The sequence below is a fragment of the Euphorbia lathyris genome, chromosome 8, assembly GCF_963576675.1.
Source record: "Euphorbia lathyris chromosome 8, ddEupLath1.1, whole genome shotgun sequence".
Taxonomy (NCBI): Eukaryota; Viridiplantae; Streptophyta; class Magnoliopsida; order Malpighiales; family Euphorbiaceae; genus Euphorbia; species Euphorbia lathyris.
In genome coordinates this window covers 19,969,029-19,975,028 of record NC_088917.1, presented here as the reverse complement: position 1 = coordinate 19,975,028, position 6,000 = coordinate 19,969,029, and positions in this window count along the sequence as shown.

Here is a 6,000-nt window from a genome sequence, read left to right as displayed (position 1 = left end):
CATACACTTATGAAATATTCTGATAAGAACTCATTGAACAACAAATTACTCATCGCGCTCTATATGTCTAAAAACTTCCGCCTAACACTGAGTAAATAGAATATGTGACATAGCTGACCTATATCTGAAAACTGACCTTAGACTTACTCATTTAAATCCTTAAATGTCTTAAGAAAAACTAAGTCAGTAGCTCAACCCTTACGGGGGAGTTTGCTTAATTATACTAGGTCAACTATCATGTGGGAGCTCATACTGAGTTCCTTACTGAACAGTTTTGCCAACATCAAAATGGAGGAGTTTGTTGAAACACCTTTCTACATAATTTTGATTTGACAAATTTGTTAAAATACATATTCTAAACACACTAAGTTTAAATGCTTTGATTTATCCTACTAATGTGTTTGTTCAATGTTGAGTATAAATGTTATAAGTCATAAGGATTGGATGGCCCAAGCCCAATATGGAAGCCAAGGCCCAAGTCAAACAACTCAGTACACTCGTCCCGCGTATATCAAGACGTTGTCGTTTTGTTCAAAACGCAACTCAACAATCGGAAGGATCTAGAAGACCTTCGGGAACAACTTCAAGATGAAGCTGCTGAGTAGTCTCGACAAAGCGTACAAGACAGCAGCTGGCAAAGGAAAACTTCCAGACAAAGTGTTTCCTCTTTTGGCAAAGTTCAGACGACACATTATGCTGTCTAGTTGACTTTACCATAAAAGGAGAGACCATCTGCTGTGCTGACCGAGGACAGAAGATACACAATTGTGATTGGCCGAGAGCTCTGTGCAAGTCAGGATGACAACGACACATAGCCGTTTCCCTCCAACGGTTATTTCGAAATTCGAAATGAACGAATGACCAGACGTCTCTATAAATAGTGCCATCACAAGCTTCACAACACACAGAACTTGATCAAGTCATTACGCTGACCAAATCTCTACAAGTTCTGCAAGCAAGAAGCAAAGCAAAATTCTTACACTACATTTTCATATCTGTGTAAAAGTCTAGAGTGATTGTAAATCGTCTAAAGTGTCTTAGCACATCTTTGTATTAGGACAAAAACACTTATCATTTCTAGAGATAGAAAGGAGAGGCTGAGTACTCGGTTTTAAGTACTCAGTGGAGAGATTAGGATTGAGTAGAAGTATAGAGGAAGGTACTCTTGTCATACTCAATTGCTGATATTGTAAAAGGTTTGAGGCTCTACCTTTAAAGAGCTCAGTAGAGGATTCGAAATCTCGGAAGTGTTCCGGGGACAGGACGTAGGCTTAGAAGAAGCCGAACCTGGATAAATCTGCTGAGTGAAGTATTTCTAAACCTTAACTCCTTATCTATATTGCTTGCTTTAAATAATCAAAACTGACCAAGTAAAGAGGTCAAGTTGAGTTGTGCGCGTTGAACGTCTGAGCTCAGGAATAGACTGTAAGTGCTATCTCCTGACTCAAGCTAAGAAACTGACCTAGTCACCTGTTGACTAAACCAGTATCTTGCTGTTTACTCAGCGCCGCTGTTGAAACCTTTTTCTTTAGAAAAAGAAGTCTGCCTAAATTGAGAAAAAAAAAGTTTAAATAGTTCCTAACCCCCCCTTGGAACTATACTTGCAACTAAACAAGGGACCAACAGTCTTCATGTTTTAAGATTATTTCAATGGTACACTATAATAAACTCTGTGATAGAAATATCGATTTTATATGATTGTAGAAAGAATTGGAGTGTTGAGTATAGAATCGTGACTATAGAGCAATAAAAAGGGTAATTAGTTATAGTTTGTAATGCTTAGGATCAGGGTGTCTGAAACGTCCTTAAAATCGTAAACTATATCATTGAAAATAAGTAGAGACGTAATTAAATAAAAATATCTGAAAATACTAAACATAATTCATCAACAATTATGAGACAATATTTAGGAGTGAATTATAATAAACCAAAACAATGAAATTAATAATAATAATAATAATAGTAATAATGAACGTTTTTTTGTTCTGATCATAGCCTAGGTGGCCAACAAATATCCAAAAAGCTAAAAACTTTTAAAGGACATAATCGAAAAAAGTTGAAATGGATTCTTAATTGGGAAAATTACAAAACTGGGTCAAATGGGAGACCCATTTATATATTTAACTCATTTACTCAACCTACTACATATCTAGACTGTGTTTGTGTGACTTTCCCATAATACGCCTAACCTTTCCTCTTCCCCCTTCTCATTGGTTACGCGAAACGGTTGGCACTCTTCCATTAATGATTCCCAAACTTTTGATCTTCCTATCTTCCTTTAAATTGCACGAAATCTGCACCATTTGTCCACATCACAATGTATTTCTCTTCTTCCTCTCTTCATCTCTTGATTCTTCATCTTCCTAATCCTAGAAAACGAAGCCATGGTTCTTCATCTTCATGATCCTGCTCGTTCCTTGGTTTCTTTCTTTTGGTTACCATCAAAGAAATGGTTATTCTATGTTATTTCCATCGTTTTTCCCAGTTTATCATATTGTTATTGTCGCTTTTGAGGGTGAAAGGCGCGAAAAATGTAAGTATCTACTATTTTCTCTGCGTTTTCCATAAAATCACTTCGCATAGTTGATTATTTCGCGAAGATCTGCGGTGAGAAAGAGCCTGAAACGTGATGATTTGCTTAGCGAATCGATTATTTCGCGAAGTCTACGAGTAGAAAAGTTCATGATTTCACTCGCAGACTTTGCGAAAGCATCGATTCGCTAAGTAGATCGTCACGTTTCAAACCTCACAAACTTTGCGAAAGTATCGATTCGCTAAGTAAAATCATCCTCTTCCCTGCACATTTACATTCGCATACTTCGCTAATCTTCATTTCGCGAAGCCAAATCATCCTTTTTCCTGCCTAACACGATTAATTTTTTCTGAAGGTGGTTGAATACATAACATCCCTTTCTGGAAGGCGGCATACTGAGTTGCAGGGGAGATGACTTTCCTTCCGGTATAGGGATTAACTTCCCTCAAGATTGGCACATTCACTTTGAAATGATTGGTTAGGAGAGATTGTGTCAATGTTGGTGTGCATCATGGGACACGTCCATCCTAAAAAGTCTGAACTTCCATTTCTCATCCTAAAAAGTTTGGACTTCCTGTAAAGGGAGAAATTTTCGTCCAGATTAGTCAGGTTCACTTTGAAGTGATTTGTTAGGAGTTTATTGTGGCAATCTTGTTGTAAATTTTGATAATGTTATGATTTTAATGTTGTTATTGTGGCAATATTGTGTTTGAACTATTGTTAACATATTATTCAATATGTAATTGATAGATATCACTACAGCTAATCAGAGAAAACGTAGAGGACAAATAAAGATGGATGTTGTGCATACAAGGAGGCCCGAGGAAAAAAAGGTAATTATATTAAATGACTTTACCTGTATCAGATGACGGAAAAGTAACATCAGAATTAAGCTTGTTCATAGGGACACTAGCAAGGCAATATGTGCCACTTGATTTCACAAATTGGCATAAGATTCCTGACAAGAAAAACTTATGGGAGTTTGTTAAGATAAGCCTCCTAATTGTGATGTTGGCATAAATGCTACTTGTCTGTTTTAATTTTATTGTATATTGCTAATTTTGTGTGCTTAAATTTAACTTTAGGAAAAGTACATTATTCCCGAGGAAGGCAAACCTTGGGTAATGAAGATAATTTTTGATGCATGGAGGGGGCATAAATGTCATACTAAGCAAAAAAATTACACTTGTTATGAGAATGACGAGGGTAGAATAGCAAACAAGCCAAATGACATTCCACTTGAAGAATTCAAGGTGCTCTTACGGTATTAGGCTGATGAAAAAGTTCAGGTATATTTATCTCGTGTTTCATTTAATTTCCATGCATTTTGTTTGTATCCCATTTCAAAACCTTTTATTTCATTTAATTTCAAGGAATTGGCTTAAGAAAAATACAACAAGTCGCAAAAAGATAAAAGATACGCACACTGTCGGACCAAGAAGTTTTGCCCAAATTAGTAAGAAATTTGTATGTTTTCTTAACTGATATAAGTCTATTTCATTCACATTTTTCTGCTATCTTAATTGTATGAATCCATTTTGAGGGAAGCTACATGTATAGTTTTATTCATGCCCTTTGTAATTCCTATCATCAGGAAACATAATTATTCATAAGTTGTTGTATGCTGACACTTATAACAAATTATATGAGTCCATTAAGTTGTTGTGTGCTAACACTTATAACAAATTTAAAAATAAACTCCTTTTTCATCTACTTTCCTGGTGTAATGTTTCTTTAATTCTTTTAATGCTGAGACCTATAGTAAGTTGGTCATTTTTGGTCACTTATTTCTGCTTCCTATGGCCCCATATATAAGCAAAAATAAACTAAGTTTTTAAATACTTATACAAACACCATACTTAATTAGACACCTGTTATCATTATCAAAATGACATATAGTAAGTTTATATGAATTGTTCTTCCTCTTTGTCTCTTCAAAAATAAGGCCATGTTTTGAATTCAATCTATTTGGAAAAAAGATTCAATCAATCCCTTTTAGCAATGCTTTAAAGCCTTTTATTCTTTTTTATAGTTGAACCATCAGCAACTCATATTTTAATTCAATGGTTAGCTAGATGGATTGATGCAATATCTACACTGTTCTTGACTTTGCTCCTTATTCTTAACCCTTGTTATTTATTTGCTTTTTGCTATCTGTGTTTTTGTGATTATTGGAGTAGGATATGAAGCAATCATTACCTTGCTAAATATAAATTTTCCTTAGTTTTTCTTTTCAATTTATATTTTTCTTATTGGGCATTATATACATCATAGTTGTTATTATATTGTTGTCATTCTTCTATGCTAGCAACTTGAAAAGCCAAATCAGGAGGAACCATCAAAAGCTAAATTTTTTATTGAAATTCGTAAACGCAAAGAGGGACGTGAATACAAGTCGTCAAATGAAATACTCAAATATAGACTTGTAAGTATTTTATTTTACATTCTTTTACTTTTCACATATGGATATGCATATCTAACTCATATTTTTATAGTCAACAATTGAAGACATGTGTTCATCTGGAGCAAATAGTGAAAGTGTTGAGCAACTTATTTGTGGTGACACATCACATGGATCTTCTTGGTCTGGTGGTAGGCGTGCAATATCTAAAAAAGTGAAGAAACGGTCAAATGCAAACAATTCTGATGATGGCTTTGTAAGTGAATTGACAAAAAAATATGACAAAGGAACTAAAAGCAGAAATGGAGGAAAAAATGAACCAAAAAATGATATGGATGATGCACAAATTAAGAGAAGCTAATCCTAATTTCAAGATTGATATGACCGACATTTTGGATGGTATTTCTGGTGGAAATGACAGTGTCGCACCCTCTTTTATGGAGAAGGAATGATAGTCTATATTATGGTTGTATAACAATATTATACTGTTTTTAGTTTTTTTTTTGGGATCATATGACAATGTTAAATTTCATTATTCACATATATAAAAGTACAGTATTTCAAATTAATGATATTGTTATAGCATTGTTTAAATTAAAATTTGCTTTTAAATTTTGTGTATTGCATCTATTATAGAATGTGTTACAACAAACATAATATGTTATATAAACAGTGTTGCAATTATATCCAAAAGAGTTACTAGTACCTAAAAACGTTAAATTATATAAAGTATTGCAAATGTGTAAAAAAAAACGTTGTTACATACCAAAAATGTTAAATGAGAAAGTGTTGTAAATGTGTAAAAAAAGTGTTGCAATAAAAATATTGTGTTGTGTTTAAGTGTTGCAAATTGTACTAAAGTGTTGCTCAAATTTTTTTGACAATGGTGCTACCTGATCATGGTTATGCCAACACTTTTATTGTAGTTGCCTTAGGATAAGAAAAGTGTTGCTACGCAAAATTGTGTTGCAAAATAAAGTGTTGCAAAATAAAGTGTTGCAAAACTTACTAAAGTGTTGCTATAGTTTTTTCGACAATAGTGTTACCGGATCTATGGTTATGTCAA